The sequence below is a fragment of the Lepisma saccharinum genome, chromosome 27 (genome assembly GCF_977018435.1).
Source record: "Lepisma saccharinum chromosome 27, izLepSacc3.1, whole genome shotgun sequence".
Lineage (NCBI taxonomy): Eukaryota > Metazoa > Arthropoda > Insecta > Zygentoma > Lepismatidae > Lepisma > Lepisma saccharinum.
Genome location: NC_139255.1, coordinates 54,555,785 through 54,577,016, shown reverse-complemented (window position 1 = coordinate 54,577,016; position 21,232 = coordinate 54,555,785). Strand labels below are relative to the sequence as shown.

Here is a 21,232-nt window from a genome sequence, read left to right as displayed (position 1 = left end):
AAATGTTTTATTATCTGTGGCTCTTAACATCGTTTCTAAAGCGTATTTTTTTGTGTATATAAGAGCAGAACTTGGATGAATTACAGAAGAACTTTTGCGTGTTATAACACAGGTTAGTGCTCGTTTTGCAATATTTATATAAATGTCTGCATATGTCTATAAAAATAAGCGGGCATTACAGGCCGCAAATGTCGGCATCTCCGTCAGCGCCGCCCGCCACGCTTCTCCCGATCTCTCGGCTGCAGATCGAAATGAACGCACGTAGTTGCACGTAGTACGTAGTTGCTTCGCTTCTTTACATTACATAAGGCAGGTTAAGGATTGGTTTTCTTGTAGTTACTGCTTTTTTGCAACCTTGTCACGTATCGAGATTTTTTTGCTTATATCGACCAGTCCCTGAATACATCACTGGTATCTAATGGCGTATCTATGGACGGAAGAAGATTCTTAGAATATAGGCTATGATTTGGCAGGGTCTGAAATGGTTGCGTAAATAGGCTGTCGCAAAAAACGCACACAAAAAAAGTGAAAGGTGTTAATCTAATATCCGAAAGGTCTTTTAGCGACGAGTGTGCAGTTGGCGCCAATTGTCGCGTAGGAAGGAAAGCTTTCCAACATCATAGACGAACTTTGAGTAACTCCTGTACGAAAACGTTACGTCTGCATAAAATAAATGTGCACTATGCCACTTTACTTCCAACCAATATGTGACACTATAGTCTTCTTTGTTTGTTTATTTGAATACTGATATAAAAAATAACCTAACAAAAGTGGGAGGTTAAGTTTAAATAAGGTGCATATTTATTTCAATAGTAGGTCTCACGTTTTTTTTTAATGTGAAGTCGAAATTACATTCTATCAAGATAAAAAATGAAATTTTATGGATACAGATAAATATAACCACTTCAACTTTACATTTTGACTAACAGTATTACAAAGGGGTTTATTTTAAAGAATCCGTGTTGAGCCTACCTTCAGTCTTTTCTTGTAAATACGCTTTGAGCGATCACTTTCAAAATCGTATTCGTTAATTTCTAGTGTTAGTAAACCAATGTAAACCAGTTTTCAGCTGCTCACCCAGCAAAATTTTTATCCAGCAATCGTTGATTATAATATACAAATGTCGAGTTTCTTTGTACGATTCCAGCTTTATATTTAATTTCTACACTAACCTGATGACACTGACAAAACAAACTCACGCTTTTTAGGGCTTTCGCGTTTCAAAGAACAAAGAAACATTATGAATCGACAGTTCGTCGTTTGTACAGTCTGACTAACAATCCCCATGCAACTTCTTCCGGAGAAAACCACGAGCGTTCCCAATCGCACCAGTTTTGTGGAAGCTTTGACAAAGTTGCCAGGTCATCTGTGAAAGAAGCTTAACGAGAAAAACAGGAGTTGAACTTACGAGACCATCTCGTGGAAATAAACTTAAAAATCGTTCCCTTGTTGCAGTACATTATAGTTTGTACGAAAACCTTTGCAAACAGAAAGTTGTTTTCCTTATCAATAAAGAACGCAAACTGCGGTAGCTCTTCCAACGACTTTATAAAACTTGAAAAACACTTGGTTGCGGGGAGAAATTTCACGAACAACTTCAGTCCACTACACAACATTCTGAAGAGGATATTTGGTGGAACATAGTGATAAGCAATTCTCATTGGGAGCTCGGGATAGCTGGAAAGCATTACGCAAGGAGTACTCATAGCATTTAACATTTCATTTTAAAAGGGAGTCTTCACATAGTGTCATTATCTCTCAGTTGGTAGCAGTTGTACTTACTAATAGCAGACCATCAAGCACAGAAGATATCGTTGCACTCACCTGAAAAGAAAATATTGGCATGTAATTGACGAGACATGTTTCAATTGCAAAACTTGATAAAATTGTGAGGTACCATTATAGATATTCAGAAAGTCAAGAGAATGACTTAAAAACCATTATTTCAGATGCGATTCTCAAATAGTGTGTTGGGGCAAATATATGAAAAAGGTAGAGGAAGACTAAAATCTACACATTTATGACTGGCACAGTGGGATCCATGAGTATTACCGTGCAAATTGTCCATCACCATGTTCGTGCACTTTATTTGACCCAATAAGAGCTTCAAGAATTAAAAGAAAACTTAAAGCAAACTGTTTACAACTTCTGCACCAGCATACATAAAAATCCATCGCTTAAACAAAAACCAAAGGATGTAAGAGAAAAATTAATGAAAATAGTCATGGACAATTTGCACGGTATTACTCATGGATCCCACTGTACCAGGCACACTGCCCATGTCAACCTCTCCAATAGCATCAATACAATTCCTTTACTTAAAAAATGTTTTATTGAGAAAGGGAATTAACGTGTTGATGGACAATTTGCCTGGTAATATTTACTCATCTCATTCTCCATCCTGCTGTGATGCAAAAAAAGTAAAAATAGCAATGAACAATTTGAGTATTACATTTTTTGCAGGCTACTGATAAGAATTCTAACAAATAGATGCGTTCTTGATACATGGAAAGTCAAATACACAAGTGTCATTCTGGAATCTACACCACGCAACAACAGTGTTTTTATAAAATATTACAGTTAAGATCCATTTTTTCGAAGGTTTCCGAAACGATTTGTTCCGTTAGACCAGCAATTGAATGCTATGGGCTACGGTCAGATGTTACAAGACATATTGAATATTGAATTAAACGATTGACAGGGAAAAAAAGGAGGCGATTTGAAGTAATGAACTCAACTGTTTAACAGCTAAGTGAATGTGCAATGCCCCTCCTCCATGTCCAAAATTAATGTATTCTGGGGCCGTAAGAGAAACATATGTTTGGAGAAAGGAAATAACCAAGCCTGTCACTGTAATTTCGGGACTTTGATGACACGCATTACAAATTGGTCACCCCACGAGTAGGATCATTTGTACGTTAACGCTGGTCTGTAGTTATGCCTATTTATAACCTTTTGTTTCCGCGTCACGATTGGGTTATTCTGTCATTATGTTTTCACTCTCACTCTCACCTAAGTTCTCTACGCACAAAACCCCTTGCACTTTACAAGCTTCCATTCTGCTCAATTCACGGCTATGGTAGAAGCGATTAAGAAGGCAAATAGAAAATGGTAACCAGTGTGTAGGAACATGATTTGGCACTTGTGCTAGCTTTTTCATAAGAGCCGCCAACACTGACAGTCATCGTTTCACATTAAGCGATTCACATTTCCGCAAAAAAAGTAAATCACTTTCGAGAAAGTTGCGTCAGTTTTTAGCTCTAAGCTTTTCTGCTAGTTTATATATTCATGTTTACTTGCGTGCAAATAAATAAGACACTTAAAAATTATACAGTGTGCCGCACAAACAATTTCAGAAAGCTTAATTCTCTTCCATAATGTGTATATTTAGCTACAATTACACGTAATATGCAAAAACGTTTATTGGCACTCTGTGTCTAACTTCCATAATTGAAAATTAACTTATGACGTCACATAGTCCAGTACGTTTCAAAGCGTTCCGGAAGCTACGAGTTCTTACTTGAAGTGGCGCATCTTCGTACTTGAATGAATAGAAAACATTGGAAATCCTAGACATCTTTGGGAAACCACAGATTTCTAGGTAAGAACTTAACTCGGTGGCCATATTGTTATTCATCACGATTTTTCTTCTTCCTTGGCTTCACGTATCGGATTCCGCTGCAGGACTAATTAACTCTCTAGCCTTCTTAAACCCGAAGGTTCATGGCTGCAGCAACATAGGCCTTCCATCTGTCCCTATCCTGAGCAAGATCTATATACTCTTTCCGATCTCTACCGATTTCCTTTAGGTCCATCTCAACGTTATCCCTCCATCTTCGTCTTGGCCTTCCTACAGGTCTCTTACCATCAGGTTTCCCAACAAGAATCCTGTAAACTCTTCTTTCCTCTCCCATTCGTGCCACATGGCCTGCCCACCTAAGTCTTTCCGCTGCAGGCCTGGAATTTTTTTTCTAGCACAATTTAAATTCGGTACGTTGCGTATTGTTTGATGGAAGAAAGGTTCCTTGAGGTATTTAAATTGAGCCGGAAAAAAAGTTCCTTGGACCGAATTGAAATACTTTACAGATAAAAAGGTCCATTACGGTCCAGAACCCATTTACCCTTGTTGATTTTCTCTCCTGGACCGGAATTGAATTTATTTAAAATTCCTGGACCTTTAAAAACCCTGCTCTAAACATCTGTCTACAAAACTAAATCAGTCACCAAGCATTTGTCATAAGATTTTGATGCCATCGCAATAAACTAATAAGAGAACAGAGGATTGAATAGAGCAAGAGAGGCTGGTGAGTACACAAATTCTGACGTTCGAAAGTAATACATAATATTGTAAAAACATATACCATGCCACGAAGGCACATAGAGGGTGTGCGGGTACTGCTGCAGACATTTTCGATCTGGCCTACTGGAGTCATGAGATCAGCACCACGCTTCGGCTGTTTTTACTTCAGGATTATCTCCCATTGATTACAGGCTGGGTAAGCCCCAGAACCGCTTCATTCAGATAATGTTGAGGAAAAATCATCTCGTGATCACCAGCGCCGGGAAAAAAACCCGTGTCCTCCGCGTGGCAGCCAGACGCCATACCGAGGATTTTCATATCGTACATTACATGTTGACAGGAAAAATATTTAATCTAAAACTGGGGACAGACCAGGGGGCAGCAGTTTTTTTTTTTCTGGTAGGGCCATCGCCCACCTTGGTCCCAGTTGACCTTCCCGTTTGAAGAAAATTGAATGCGAAATTCTAGCTTATTATCGGTCGTAAGAAACCTTATTGCTTCATTTGCAAGTTAGAAGTTGTCTGTCATTGGACAATGTCAACCTGAAGCAGAATAGATACGGCATTCAATTTGCTTACAACAAAAGACAATCGATATCAGACTTTCTGCCTTTCTACGTACCTCTAAAAGTTGACAGAATGAGTCTCCGAAACTCTTCAATTAAAACAAATACAGTGGTTAAAAAGTCCAGTATCATTCGATATGAATATGAGAGTATTAGGTTTCAAGTCGAGTTTATGCTCATGGACTGACTAGTGGGTTTTACTGATTATTTTTTTAATATTATGGGCATAACAACACGTATAATAGGCTATTTAGGCCCGTCACGCAATCATAGGCGTAGCTAGAACTTTATATTTTGGTGTGCACAAAGAAAAAAATGAGGTCTTGTACCTTTTTAATAGCATATTTTGCAACACAATCACTTGGCTCTTTAACTGCACTGATGTTTGTAAAGGAATATAAATTCACTAAATTACAGTGTTGAAAATTTCTAAATATATGTAGTAGAAAAAATCAAATTGCATAGAAATTACACACACACAAAATGTTCATAAATGTTACAAACAAATACATCAAAATACACGTCATCTATAACAAGAGAAGTCTGTCAAAAGGTACAATGTTCTTAAACTCATCAATAACTTCATTTTCATCAATAGACTAAGCTTTTTCCTGTTCCACAAATAGCAAGAGCAGGGCTTCCAATCTATCCTGCTTCCGAGTTGCTCTTAATTTAGTTTTAACTTCGGTAAGCTTGGAGAAAGCTCTCTCACACGTGCAGCTTGTGGCAGGTATAGAAGACAGGCGCTGCAGTACAGAGTAGAATGCAGTAAATATATTCTTTCTCCAATGACATCAAAAAATCGAAAATCTATAGACACTCGTTTCATCAGCGATAATGCGCACGTTTGTACCAAGTAATGACATTTTCAACTTCTTACAAACTGTCGCTTATTTTCTCTCTTATTGAAATATCTGTCTTTAATTCTCTTTGATAAAGCAGCCCATTACGGTGTGCCTAGGCACACCCGGCACACCCCGTAGCTACGCCTATGCACGCAATACGGGGATAAGCCCCTTAACTAAAAAACATCTAGGACAGGCCCCTAGTAAGAAAATCACATGTGTTTCAAAAGCTTCCTTACTCAATTTTTAAAACTCATTCATTCACGCATTACTTAACAAAAATACTTAAACTATATTGTCTCTGAGGACTAACATCTCCTTACCTAGGTTAAAATCTGAGGCTGTATCTCAGCACACAGAAGGACAATACGACTCCACAGAGAATTATCCTGGCCCAAGATCCAAGCAGCAGAGCCTCGTTGGATTGCAAAAACAGTTACCGTGTTGTACTACGTGAGGTTGACTTTGGTGCCTTACCAGGGTCGCGTCAAGTATCTGAGCGCTCAGCTAGTTGACGGGCAAATAGGCGTTGCTCCGCGAGCGCTGCTCACTTGATCGCTGAGCGAACTTGAACCTTGCTCGCCACAGGTTTCAGCCACAGAATATAGCGTTTTTGTGTTTCGATCTCGTGAGGCAAAGGGAAGAAGAGGGAAATTGTATGAGGATGGCGGGGTGGCGAGTGGCGTTTCGACCAATGAGGAAATAATATTTATGATGAACGGTTTGCGACATAGCTTAATTAGAGAGCAAGTTCAAGTAACAGAAGGTGATGTAATATTCAAGTTTTTGTAATATTGTATTAAAATGAAAGTGTTGTTTATTCCAAAAATCGAATATTAAATATACACCGACACCGTAGTTTTGGAAAGTTGTGCAAGCAAGGGTGTGAAAATGAAAATTTCGACAGTTTTGTTCACATCAACTATTCTATTTCCATAATTAACAGCTTTTCAAACACCGAAATCTTGTCCACTCGACGCAGCCACATTGATCACAGATTATTCAAAGGCAAGGATATTTTGATCAATGAGCAAACAGCGTCAAGTAAATGATCTGTCTGCTCAACGAACGAAAATCTTGCTCAGCGAGCATCGCTCAGATACTTGATGGGCCCCAGATAGATGATCGCGCCTTGCACCCCATTTTAAACTGGGCTCCGAACCAGTGTACAGTGGAATGCATAAGTATTGCTCGACAAATTCTCCATGACTATTTTCATTAGCTTTTCTCTTGCATCTTACGGATTTTTAGGAATAGACTTTTAAGTATGCTGGTGTAGAGACTGTCTGTAGTTTTTTGCGTTTTGTTTCAATTCATTAAACTCTCATTGGGTTAAACAAAGTGCATGAACGTAGTGAGGGACAATTTGCTTGGTAATACTTATCCATATCACCCACTGTACAGTGGGATACATGAGTATTACCGTGCAAATTGTCCATCACCATGTTCGTGCACTTTATTTGACCCAATAAGAGCTTTAAGAATTAAATGAAAACTTAAAACAAACCGTTTTTCAACTTCTGCACCAGCGTGCATAAAAATCAATCGCTTAAAAAAACAAAAGGATGTAAGAGAAAAATTAATGAAAATAGTCATGGACAATTTGCACGGTATTACTCATGGATCCCACTGTACAATATGCCTCCACCGGTGAGGTTGAGAACAGATTGCTTTTTAATAAACTTGAAACTAATTTACTTAAGCGAAAAGATGGCTCGTGTGGCATTTGCCTGTGATCATCCCGTGCAACAACTTGCCGTGCGAGTATTTCATGCACGATGCGATAGATGGAGTTCCCATCGACACTAATGGGGCGATCCCTCTGGAAATGGGTGTCGCTTGCTTTTAAGAACCAAAATGAGAAAGTCACGAAAATTGACGCCCTCTGGCCTACCACTATACTTTTCTTGTCTTCGAGAGTAATATTCAATGAATAAAGTATATCGGCATTCAGGTGTGATATTTATGGTAATACATTGGTATTCTCAATGTCGCTACAAAATTGTCTGTTGTTGGCACGAAATTTGAACTTTCTAAAGCTTCGTTAGCATAATTTTGCTGGAATTTCTTCGATGATGTGACTGTCTCCGCTGAACCATATTTTTCCACGAGTTCCTTAACCGCACCTTACCTTGACTCTTCAGTTTAGTAAATAAACCCACGAATATTAAACAAGGCATTCGATCATACGTGCACAGCTAAATCATCTGCGTAGGAGTGGTTAGCACAGTGCGCTACGACGCCAGGGGTCTCACATTCGAATCCTGGCATGGGTGTTCTTGTGAGTGACCCTTCATCAATTACATCATATCATCCTCATCTTCGCGATTAGCCAAAAGTGGCAGAAATGCGAAGTAAAATCAAACAAATTATCTATCAAAATCATCTCCACTGGCTTGGAGCTGGTCATATATACAAGGGTCGTTCAAGGTTGACCGGGACTTTTATTTCTAGACAGGAAATATACATACATAGAAGCACCAAACTATGTCAGTTTTTCAAAGTATTCCCCCTGAACATCCACCGTCGTTGTGGAAGTTCCTTGATGCCTTTGGCGTAGAAAAAAGTAGGTTGGTGTCGTAACCACTGCAGGACAGCGTTCTTGAGTTCCTCATCTGTCTGGAAGTGCGTCTTGCCCAAATGCTCTTTAAGTGCCCCAAACAAGTGGAAATAACTGAGGCATAAATCTGGACTGTAAGGACTGTGTGGTAAAACCTCCCAGTGCACGCTGGCCAGTGTTGTTTGAGTCAAATGGACCGTGTGGGGCCTGGCATTGTCATGGAGAAGAATGACGTGTTTCGACAACATTCCAGGTCTTTTCTTCCGAACAGCCCCACGTACAGCACCGTGAAGCAGTGTTGAGTAATACTTGGCATTAATTGTGGCACCCTTCTCCACAAAATCCACATAGATAACACCTTTCATGTTCCAGAAGACTGTTCCCAAAATCTTACCGGCAGATGGCAGCGCTTTGCTTTTCTTGGGTGGAGGGGAACTTTTATGACACCATTCGTACACTCTTGCCCGTGACAGTGTTTGTTCACCATACTGTGCTTGCAGTCTACGCCAAATTTGAGCAGGTTTCACCTTCTCCTTCACGAGAAATTTCATTATACACCGCTGTTCCACAGCAACAGATACACTACTTGCCGCCATCTTTGTTTACACTACTGCGCATGCGCCAAATGTGTCGCAAAGGATCATGGTTACTCGCAAGGAATCATGGTCTGTCCTGCCCTAGTAATGCAGCGCTACATTGATTCATTAATATTTTACGCACGAAAGTCCTGGTCAACCTTGAACGACCCTTGTAGCTACACATATTCGTCTGTTGAGTATCTTGCTCCACTTCTTTTCTCATAAATGCAGTGACTAAATATTGCAAGATATTAACTTCCAAATCTATTGCAAGATAGGTTTGGAAGTTAACAAAGAGAAAACTAAATATATGCTTACAGACCGAAACCAAGTGTTAGGTAATAATCAAAATCTAATTATTGATAACTCGTTTGAACCAGTTTCCAAATTCAAATACTTAGGAGTAATATTAACAAATGAAAATTATATTAAAGAGGAAATAAAAAGTAGGCTCAATTCAGGAAATGCATGTTACTTCTCTCTTCATAAACTTTTGTCTTCTCGTTTAATATCTAAGAAACTAAAAGTTAAAATATACAAAACAGTAATTTTGCCTGTAGTATTATATGGATGTGAAACTTGGTCCCTTACATTGAAAGAGGAACATAAATTGAGAGTATTTGAAAATAAGATCGTTAGGAAAATATTTGGACCTAAAAGGGATGAGGAGACAGGTGAGTGGAGAAGATTACATAATTTAGAACTACATAATTTGTATTCCTGTCCAGATATTATTAGAATGATTAAATCAAGAAGACTTAGGTGGGCAGGCCATGTGGCACGAATGGGAGAGGTAAGAGGAGTTTACAGGATTCTTGCTGGGAAACCTGATGGTAAGAGACCTGTAGGAAGGCCAAGACGAAGATGGAGGGACAACGTTGAGATGGACCTAAAGGAAATCTGTAGGGATGGAAAAGAGTATATAGATCTTGCTCAAGATAGGGACAGATGGAAGGCCTGTGTTGCTCCAGCCATGAACCTTCCGGTTTAAGGAGGCTAGAGAGTTAGTTAGTTAGTCATTATTGTACAGTCACGGACACTTCTGGGTTGTAACGTCACCATTGAAAGCAAATGACATTGTTACAACCCAGAAGTGTCCTTGACTGTACACTCCTGTTCTGGTAAAGTAGCATATACTTCAACTGCTCAACGCTACAAAGAGGACCACTATGTGTGAAGAAGAGTGTACACAGAAAAATAATTTTAAGCTAAGATTGAAAAGTTCCTGTGAGTATTTATTTGGAATACAAACTCATTTTTCAGGCACCAAGAATGCTAAATTATAATTTGTTTCTTCACTCCTCCAAATGTGTAATTTGCTTTGATTTGTGTTATTTAGCGTTGCCTTTCTGTCACTTTCGGCTAATCGCAGCGTCGAAGATGAGTGATGATATGATGAAATTAATGAAAGGACACTCACGAAAAACACCTATGCTCCCGCCAGGATTCGAACCCGCGGTCTCCTGAGCTAATCACTCCACCACCGGAGGTCGGCGTACTGGTATAATTGGATGACGAAAATAAAATATTCCATTTTGCATTCTCTGTCCACTGCAAGAACGAAGTCATTGTAAAGAAAAACTATTTCTCAGAAGTCACGTGGTTCTTGAAGTGGGTGGAGAATACATGGGATGGAGCCAAGTAACTGGTGCTGCAACCTGACACCAGATTCGATTTGAAAGCACTTTTCACCATATTTATTGAAAATGTTCCCTTTATACTACGCATGACCAAATCCGGATAAAATTTTATCCGGATATCGGATCATTTTCTATCCGGATATCGGATATTCTGCTATCCTGATATACGAATTATCCGAATAATCAGAATATATTATGCGAATAATCCGGATATATTGATTATCCGAATAATCCGGATATTTTGATTATCCGAATATATTGATTATCCGAATATATTGATTATGCGAATATATTGATTATGCGAATATATTGATTATGCGAATATATTGATTATCCGAATGATCAGGATATTTTGATTATCAGAATAATCCGGATATTTTGATTATGCGAATATATTGATTATCCGAATGATCAGGATATTTTGATTATCAGAATAATCCGGATATTTTGATTATCCGAATATATTGATTATGCGAATATATTGATTATCCGAATGATCAGGATATTTTGATTATTGGAATATTTTGATTATCCGGATATTTTGATTATCCGAATAATCGGAAATGTCCAGATATCCAAATATACGCTTTATCTGGACAGTTTTATCGTTTATCTGCTTTACGGGCTATCCACATATTCTATGACTCGTCAATTTCGTATTTTACTCTACGATTTTCTAAAATTCCTTCATCAAATCTGAATATTCGGATTTCCCACTCGAATAATGTGAAGGTTGTATATATCGAAATTGCAAAATGATATGATAAAGTTCCAAAGGTTACGAAAGCTCAAAAGGGAAATTGAAACTTACTTTCAATACAAGATTTGACGTTATTTCGCAGTTCAGTCATTTTACATGTATAATACTTAGTTTGATCATGTGATAGAATTAATGCTAAGTTTTTACTAATTACTATCATTATTTCTATACCTCATCATTTATATGTAACGCGTGGTTCGTATATTTTTCCTTGGTTTTATTTTTCTCTGTTACTATTTTTGTCATATCCTAACTAAGATTTAACCTCACTTGTCAGGTTGCTACTTTATATTACTTTCTCATATTACTTTTTATATTAGTTTAACACATCTTATCATATTATTGTACACCCAACGTCGAAAGAAAGAGTAGGCGAATTGTCCACCACCATTTACATTCGGTCTGAATTTTACAATGTGTTGACAATGAATTGAAATAAAGACGTCAATAAGCAGAGAACAATGTCTGCTTCGAACCAACATAGTTTCATTCCTTAAAATAACACGGGATGTAGAATAAAGTAGTAATGATAATAGCGGTGGACAATTTGCTTACTGTACAGTGGGATCCATAAGTATTATCGTGCAAATTGTCCATCACCATGTTCGTGCACTTTATTTGACCCAATAAGAGCTTCAAGAATTATAAGAAAACTCAAAACAAGATGTTGACAACTTCTGCACCAGCATACATAAAAATCCATCGCTTAAAAGAATCTAGGATGTTAGAGAAATATTAATGAAAATAGTCATGGACAATTTGCACGGTAATACTTATGGATCCCAGTGTACCTTATAGATTCTATTGATTGCACATTCTGTGTAGCAAACAAGATAATACATGACACTGTAAATGGACATTTGCCTGTAGTGGCATGTCTTTTAAATAAATAAGTAAATAATCCAAATTATCCTGATAATTCGAAACTGATATCGGATAATTTGTGGCCATCCCTAAAAGTATATCCATTGCGCTAAAACGTTTTAGTTATTCACAAACACGCGGCACTTATTCACCTTCTTTCACATGTAAAACCGGAAGTTCCATTAGTATATTTTCGATAATCAATTCTTCCGTTCGATATACTTTAATCTACTCCAGAATATCTCCCATCGGGCTAATCTCTGGGGGACAGAAAAGATGCGCGTGTAGGTTGCTAAGACAAAAACCCAGGCGGTAGATCCATTGTAGCTTTGCTTCCTTCCTTGTGAATCGCTGATAAAGATCGCCAGAAAAAAAAACTGACTCCTGCAGATCTTCCACGCAGCAAGCCAGAAAAACAAATTACCTGTGAGCTTGCAATGAATGTTGTTGTCGACTGTCTTTTTTTTTTCTTCTGCTGTCTTTCATTCTCTCGCTCGCCACTCTCCCTTTCTCCGACACGGTGCCTCATGGGAAACAGGTGAGAGTGAAATTAGGGGAGGGGGAGTCGGAAGAGACACTCGTGCCTTCGGCTGAAGACGAGCCCCTCTCCCCCCCCTTCAGGCGACGCATCCCTTTCTTCTGCTGGGAGATGTGCCCAGAGTAGGTCACGAGAGATGTTGCAGTATAAATACCAAAACGCCTGGGAGATTCGAACTCAGTCTGTGTGTGCGATCTTTTTCTTCCTTGTTTTGGCTTGTCTGCTGCTGGGCAGTTTTGTGCGTGCTGTGTACGTGTGCGCGGTGAATCTGCAGCAAGTGGTTTTGTAAGTACAAGTTTATCTGGAAGAATTGGATTCGAACCCTCCACCTGCTTGTTTTGCTGTGAATATACGCTCAGTGGCTACGTTATTAGGAATGCTACGTGTTTCGGAAACGTTCCCCACTGTCGATCTCAAAGACAGGTTGAGATCGGGAGACTGCGACGGCCACTGGAGTACTTTGCAAGAAATATGTTCCTGAAGCCACATTGTGAGAAGCCTCTCTTTACGACAAGGGACATTATCCTGCTAAAAGTAATTTGGCATACACTGTGACCACAAGTGGGTGGACGTTCCTAGTGACGATTGGGACCAATTATACTAGAAGAAAATGCTTCAAGATCATCCGCGTCATTCAGTAGCTTGTTTTCGTCAGTGCAGTGATATATCTTCTAATAACCTGGCCACTGAATGTGTACTTACATACGTTATGATCTTGCAGGTTGTTTCTCGATAGTAATACAATGTAAATACTAGTTTTGGTTCATCGGTAGCAACAGTGGCATGCCAAAAGGGGATTGGGGGGTCATAAGCCCCCCTTTGGCCCAGTATTGTTTAAAAAAAACGTCAAAGGCAGAAAAAGATGGGAAAACGAGGGCTGACTACCAGGGACGGCGCCAGGGGTGGGCACGGGTGGGCAAGCGCCCACCCAAAAATTTCTGTGCCCACCCGACTGCCCACCCAATCAAATTCAATAAGTACATATACTTGGAGATATATGAATAATTCGATAAATAAGTGTATCCTGGTGTTCATAACATATATATTTTAGTTGTGAATATTATCTATGCTAGAAATATTCACATATTATCAACCCATAAAAAGCCAATTTTGTCATTAGAAAGTGAAAGTAAATACTAGAGCTATTGTAACAAAAACTGATCAAATGAATACTTCCATGATTAAAAGCAGTTATTAAACTTAGGAGGCTCAAAATTATGCAGGGTATGATCAAGATTAGATCAGAATTTAGGTCGAACTTGAGGACTGCAGATCCGGGTCTCCACATACGTATATAAATCCCGACCTGGGTATGATTAAAATAATCACCAAATAAACAAATAAAAACATCATCTTAGCGTTACTTCCTCCGGCAACACAATACATTATTTTGACTTTTTAATTATTATTATTATTATTATTAGAATAATTTAATCAAGAAGACTTAGATGGACAGGCCATGTGACACGAAAGGCAGAGGAAAAAAATAGTTTACAGGATTCTTGTTGGGAAACCTGATGGTAAGAGACCTGTAGGAAGGCCAAGAAGAGGATGGAGGGATAACGTTGAGATGGACCTAAAAGAAATCGGCAAGGATCGAAAAGATTGGATTGATCTTGCCCCGAATATGGACAGATGGAAGGCTTCTGTTGCTGAAGCCATAAACCTTCGGGTTTAATTATGCTAGAGAGTATAATATAGTTTTAATTAGCTCAGCATTAAAATTCCAGAAGTGTCCTTTTTTATTTCATTACAATTTTTATATACTTGTTATCTTCAAATATCAATATGGTATGCGAAATATCAACTTTATATTTATTTTACTAATAAGAAGGAATCACAATAATCACTACAATACTGCAGTGAATAAATTTTAATAAACCAGTTATGTATGGAAAAAGCTACAGAATTATTCAATTGCTAATGAGTGGCTTATCCTATTTAGAAATCCTCGTTCCAAACATAAATTTTGCCACATGAATCAGCCGAAAATGTCAGCAGAATCTGAAGATGCAGCTGAAGTAAAGAAAAAAGTTATGTCACGAAGTATCCAGAAGACGATTTTATTAGTTTGTTTTTAAATCCACTTTTATGCTCAGATAGGCTAATCGGGACTAAACCTACAGTTTAACGTGAAACCAGTGTGCATTGTGCTTCCACCAGAGGAGGGTGGAGTCGAACACGGGACGTCTTCATTATAATGCGACAGCGTTATGCCTTTGGGGAAAAATATACAGAAAGAACTCGCACCAAACGTGGCATTTTATCACCACAGACGATGCGTCCATTTTAGGAGGGTAATTGCCTGAGACAAATATTTGAGACTTTCGGAAAACAACATCATTGTTCATGGAATTAGCTGCCTTGACTTGATCCACTAATGAAACGCTGTGCAATTGAAACTACCATCTCAACTTTCTAAGAGGTACGAACTAATGCAACTCCATTTTTGAAAGAGTAAGTTGTGGTTGATTTGTTATATTTAACCTTTAAACAACCGAGCCGGTTTTCGAAAGTAACACCTCTCTCGCCGCAGCCTTTGCGCGCGATTTTTAAATTTTTACATTTATTTCAGAAAAACGTTATATCTCTGAGACTATTTGAGCAATCTACTTCGGATAACTTTTGTTTGAAAACAAAAACATCGGAACACGCGACCGTGTACAATTTAGAAAGCCCAAGAGAGGAAAACGGGGTTGTGAGGGGCCAAGTCCCCAAATTTCAATGAAAAAAAATCTGTCGTTCGCCCCCTCTTCTCCCGTTATTTTGGAAAAAGGGCGAAAACTTTTGCATTGTTTTCAAAGAGTAGACCTTTTGCAAGAAAGTGAAACTTGTTTCAAGTTCTAGTTATCATACAAGCTGAAATATGACGCAATATGTACAATTTGCATTTTGGCTAAACATAGCTAATTTGCATATTACAGAAAGGGGGGGGGGTTTCTTCCAAATGACATTTCAATGCCTTGTCTCAACATCTGTCAGCGTTTACAACCTCACATACAAGTATGAAGGTCCTAAAAGCACGTGAATGTTGTAATCGGCACCATGGGTCATACATGACCCATTGGCTGTTTAAAGGTTAAAGTCATTTTTCTGCTAATTATGATAATGACGACGATAAGGTTCAATGGTGATTAGATTAAAGTTACGAAGGGGCGAAAACAAACACAAGCTGACACTCAAAATACAAACCCTCATAAATTATTACTTTGACAGTGGTTCCAAGCATCAGGGACCAGAGACTCGTTGCCAGAAAGAATCAAGTTTCCAGGGTGTGCTGCACAGGAAAGAGGTTGACATTCTAGTGTTCGAAATGGTCACGCCATGCAACCAAAGTCATTATGAAAAATAGATGAATTATTACTGGCACGGTGATGAACTTCGATGAATTCCTTGTGTCCTAAATCATTTTGTTACCTCAAAAAATATGTTCATGTAACCAACCATACGTGCATTGCTTCTCCCGCATTAGTAACATGACAGTTCAGAAAATGAATAGCAACTTAGCTAATAATCTCTTCAATTCTGAACAGATTTTTCGATCTTACCTGTTTGTGAGTGATATTCTGTCAAAATAGCCTTTCATTAGCCTAGGAATACTTCATGGACAATGAACAAAGAATTGGTTTTCCGTGTGTGTTTTAAATCATTCCTAATAAGACGTTCATTTTAATCCAACATTCAGTGGCGGCGATTAGGAGCACCAAGAAGTGGGGGATGTAGTTCCCTCGCCAAATTTTGCCACTGTTTGCCCCCGCAATATGGTCTTTTAATGCTAAGCCTTTTTTACCAAGAAAAAGTATATTGTCCTTGCCCCTCAAATGTTGGCACCCAATCGCCGCTACTGCAAACATTCAGATAGATTTCTCAGTTCTACAAACCTTGTAAGCTAAGAAAAGTGACCCTTAAGGAGTAAGAAAACTTTTTCAGTTAAAAACTCATACGATGGAAATACTATGCTCAGGAACATGCATTTAAATTACGAGAAACTTCACGATTATCTACCGTCGCACTTTCTATCATTGTCACCGAATACATAAAATCAAGTATGTGCCTTGTATTTGTAACACAAGCTTAAACCTAATTCATATCTATTTCACTGTATTAACATGCATGAAAGAATGTGATTAGAATGTATGGCTGCGCATGGTTAAATCACTTCGTTGATATAATTGTGTTCATCAGAGACAAAGGGAAAGGAAATGGAACAAGATGCGACAATAGATTAGAAAATAATAAAAAAGAAAACAAGAAAAGGAAAGGGAAAAGAAGTAAGAGGAAAATCGGGAGTGAAAGGGAGAGGGGGATGCATATGTCTTACATACACATATATACTATATATGGTCTTACATTTATACTGCCCACCCTAATCTATCAATAAGGAGCTTCTGCCCACCCGGTCGAAAATTTTTGGCGCCGCCCCTGCTGACTACTAAAATAAGTACATATCCCATACCTTTCGAAAAAGTAGTGATTAAACAAGTATATTAAAGGTTATTTCCTACAACCGTAAACAAAAAGTTGGATTAAGTTCGGTAAGACCCTGACGGACAAAAAAAAAAACATTGCGTAGCGTACAATGACTTATGTTAAAGGTCATGTCTAGAGCTATGATTTTTAGGTTATAAAAAGTATGGTTTTAGGTTCCTACAATAGGCTCGAAAAATCCTAAAATAGGTCCTAAAAACCTTACGTTAGGCTCAAAAAATCCTGAAGTACCTACGTAGTTTAAAAAAACAACTTAAAATAGTTCAAAATTCCTGAGAAATGCTAATTAGGTATAGTCACCGGCAATTAAAATGGGACACCTATATCCTGAAATACGCACTATCTTGCATAACGTTATGTGTGTTGCCTAACCCTACGGCGATGGCAGAACTTACCATTGGAAATTTGCTATTAAAATCCATTCTTCGCCGTATAGTTAGACAACAATCATTTTTCATGTTATCCACAGTCAAACTTCGCAATTTTGTCTGTGAGGATCATCTTATATGCTGAAAAAAAATCTTTCAACAAAAACATAGTCAGTGGTGCAAACTTCAATGCTGAAATGTTAGTTTGCCACAAAGCACCGAAGTGAAGCGAAAGTGAGCAAGACCTCACAGATCAGACCACTTTGGACTGTACAGGTAACAGTGGTACCAGACATTTGCCTTGTTTAGAGCTTTGAAAAATCGCCATGGCCTTGGGAGGAAGGGAAGTCGACAGATAGTAAGGTTCACACACGTTCATCAATGAATTGTTTCGTGACCAAACAAAGCAAATGTCTGTGTGAGATAAGAATCATGTAAAACCTTTAAAAATATATAAAAAAAGGCTTGATTTAGGTGCATAAACGTAAAATAGGTTCTAACAAGCAAAATAGCTTTCTTAGTCACTATAAAACTTCATCAGTTGTTGCGTTTTTTAACGAAACGCTGACATAACTTATTATTTCTTACATACGTGTAAAGGAAAAAAAAAATAGGTTAAAAACCCAAAATCCGAGGACTAGTCATGACAAAGGACAGTTTTCTTTCATAATCTAGGCTGAAATATTTGTTATACAAATCTCATTTTGAGAACATTATGAAAATAATTGCAATGAGTACTATAAATAGATCAGGAAAAGTAATATGTTCTCACAATATCAACGTAGGTCAGTTTCACGTCGATAGATCTTGTTGTGGAGATTCGGAGTAATTTCAGATTAGGAAAGGGTACATTGAAATGGTTATGTTTGCAGCCATCCTGCGTGGCGGAGTGGTCACCGTAGCTTGCTACGCAGACGGAGATTCTAGGTTCGAATCTTGGGAGAGGCATGGGTGGTTCATTTCTGTTTGTTTCTTCCATTCATCTTGATTGTGACAGGGATGGAAAGCAACGAAAATACAAGTACAATTAGAAAAAAGGAAAGTGGTTACGTTCAGGGTTGTTAAAAGGTCCAGGAATCCATAAATTGTTGTGGGTTTCGCTCCAGGACCGGAACCTTTTTTCTCGCAACAATTTCATTTCGGTACAAGTTGCGTATTGTTTCATTAAAAAAGATTCCTGGATCGTATTTAAATTCATCAGGAAAGAAATGTTCCTGGACCGTATACAAATTGGTCCGAAAAAAAAGGTTTCTGGACCGAATTGAAATACTTTTAGAGATAAAAAGGTTCTTTACGGTCCAGAACCCATTTACGCTTGCTGATTTTCTCACCTGGACCGGAATTGAATTTATTTTAAACCCTGGTTACGTTCGCACAGTGTGTTATCTGGGTTGCCTGCCTTAAGGGGAGTTTTGCTGCTTAGATTGACTGGTTTAGGTGATCCACTCGTAACTCAGTAACCCTTTTTCAGTTACTCCAGGAGTTTGAGCTTTTGTATTAAATCCACAGATAGGCTAACCAGGACTGGACCTACAGTTTAAAATGGGATCCGAATTGCACACACGTATGTATTCGCACACATTTATTGTTCACACACAAATCAATCAATTAATGCCTGGCATACGAACCTTTTAACTAAAGCAAACAGTAATTCACACACTGTTTGGCAGATTCGCGAGTTTTCTATGATGTTACTAGACTTGAGTTCAGAGGCGTCTCCTGAACGCATGCGGTGAATGCTGCGCATGCGTCAATTGTGGCAAAAAGGACAGCTTGCTCTGCGACGACATTAATGAGAATTTCTACATTCTAATTTCTTCATATAGGAGAGGTATTTATTTTACACGAGAGCGCTCAACTAAGCTTATGTTACATTTCTTGGATCTGAAGTGACGCATGCGTCAATTGTGGGAAAAGAATTATTACTTTCTTTCACTTCAGATCCAAGAAATGTAATATAAGCTTAGTTGAGCGCTCTCGTGTAAAATAAATACCTCTCCTATATGAAGAAATTAGAATGTAGAAATTCTCATTAATGTCGTCGCAGAGCAAGCTGTCCTTTTTCCCACAACTGACGCATGCGTTCAGGAGACGCCTCTGCTTGAGTTATATTTCAACGTACTATTTATCTATCCGTAATCAGTTTCCTGATATCAGCACAAGGAGATTTCAGAATTATACTTTATTTTGTGTGTGTGTGTGTGTGTGTGTGTGTGTAAATCAGCTGGTCATAACCAAAATGGAATTTTTACAGGGGGATCCGGCGGGAACTTGTGTAATGGCAACTATCTTGCGAGTAGATTGAAGTCTATCAAATTTGCACAAAACAATTTTGTAGTCTCTTTTAAAGCCTTTCAAATGTATATCCAAAGTAAGTTATGGGGAATTAACTCAATAAAATTGTTTACAGAAAATTAAGGTACACGTGATGTCATAATTGTTCGTGATTAACCCACCTAGATAAAACCACCTTAGATCATAAATAAGCATTCCGCACTTGGAAATGAAACTCAAGATTATTAGAATTCTAAGTATAGAGGTTGGGCAGATGGGTTGCCTTTCTTCGTGATGAAACTACGGGTAGAGGTGAATTTATCCATCGAACGAATACGAAATCTATGCGCTAGTGTTGCACTATGCAGACAGGAACGCACGAAATCGAGCACACCGTTCGCATTTCCTGATGCAAGTTGCTTTCTTCTTTAAGCAATAAACCAATTCAAAATTTCTGCCTTCAGATAAATTGAATATTCTGACGGGTACATATTTTATATAACATGAAATAAAAACTATTGTCCGATGTTTAAAACGGGCAATAAGATTTTTATTTCAATATTTTACAATATAAGCACAAAATGTAATACAAGTAATATGTTATACAGTGCAATTTAATGAAATTTAGTAAATCACTATGAGTTTCATGTCGGCCGTGGGTTAATCGCAAAAACCTCTTACTCGTCCATCGTTTAGTAACTTACAGTTGCCGTCTAACCGTTTGATGGCGCTAGTGTCTTCCACGTTCGTTTTTCCATAATCTATGGCGAACATCCTTATCTAAAGATTGTTCTTGTTCAAGTGTTTAAAATCTTCATTTTGCGACACTTTCGTTTCATTGTTTCACATTCTAGCGACACATTAACCTGGTCGTCAATACGTCATCGCGGACAACAAACTTAAAATGTCACCTTGGAGAGTTGATGAGACTAACATGACAATTTGCATCAACAAATGTGTTAGCAGGATTGATTTTGCCTTCTCATAAGGGAAAGTGTTGGAAGCAAAATGAAACACGAGTACCAGTAAAGTTCTTAGAAGTGCACTTCTTGTCCAATATAGCACGGAAGCTTGTTTCGTCTAGTGAAATCTCGGTGCAACTTCAAACACAAGTTGGCGTTTGACACATATTGGTGGCGGAGGACTTTCATCGTTCACTTTCCCTCGCACTTGGAGGTAATAGAGAAACATATGGCACGTGATCAGCGTAAGTTATCAAAACACTTATATGAAGTCACGGAAAGAAGATTTTGACTCTTCTGCATCAAAGGGCGGGCTTGAGATGTTCGAAGGCGCTTCAGCCAATGGCTTCCTTTCTCCAAGGATGGGCTGGAGTATTGCTCAGCAAATTGTCCATTACTCTTTTCATTAATTTTTATCTTGTATCCTAAGTGTTTTCAGGAACGGTTTTAACGGCTACAGCCGGATTGCGCACACTTTTCCGGTTTTATC

General features: G+C 38.3%; 1 protein-coding gene across 1 annotated transcript in view; it reads left to right on the top strand.

The window, feature by feature from the left end:
- The first annotated feature begins 12,846 nt into the window (after positions 1-12,846).
- Positions 12,847-21,232, top strand: part of LOC145980355 (uncharacterized) — a 52,810-nt gene continuing 44,424 nt past the window's right edge. Inside the window, exon 1 of the mRNA XM_083113408.1 lies at positions 12,847-12,935. The gene's annotated coding sequence lies outside the window, so the exon portion shown is untranslated. The remainder of the gene's footprint in view (positions 12,936-21,232) is intronic.